Source organism: Condylura cristata, unplaced genomic scaffold (assembly GCF_000260355.1).
Source record: "Condylura cristata isolate star-nosed mole 26May11 unplaced genomic scaffold, ConCri1.0 scaffold00009, whole genome shotgun sequence".
NCBI lineage: Eukaryota > Metazoa > Chordata > Mammalia > Eulipotyphla > Talpidae > Condylura > Condylura cristata.
In genome coordinates, this window is record NW_004567110.1 from 1,341,973 (window position 1) to 1,342,410 (window position 438).

Genomic DNA, 438 nt, shown 5'->3' on the forward strand with positions numbered 1-438 from the left:
ATGCCATTCGAGGCCCACTTTATTGCACCTTATCCAGCCCTCGGCAGTAAATCTCTGCACTTGGTCACTCCCAACGCCCAGCACCTCCCAGTCTCTCCTGCCCCCACCCCCGTGCCCTGCCCCTGCTGGGGACCCTGCACCCCAATGCCTTCCCGGGCCCACTGGCCAGCCCGGCCCAGGTTTCTTATCTCCGCCAGTCTGATGGGTGTGGAGGGCTTGTGGCCTCCAAGGTCAGCCCAGGCACCTTGCCCAGCAGCAACCCCCCAGCACCCCCTCCCTGGCACAGCACCCCTGCCAGCTGCGGCCCCACAGCTGAGGGCCCCACCCTCCGCTGCCCCGAGCCGCCTGTGCTTACTGGCGGGCAGCGAGCCTGCTGCCACGCGGGCTCCCCGGAGGCGGGTGGACGTCACTGGGCACTGTCCGGCCTCGGCGCCCGGG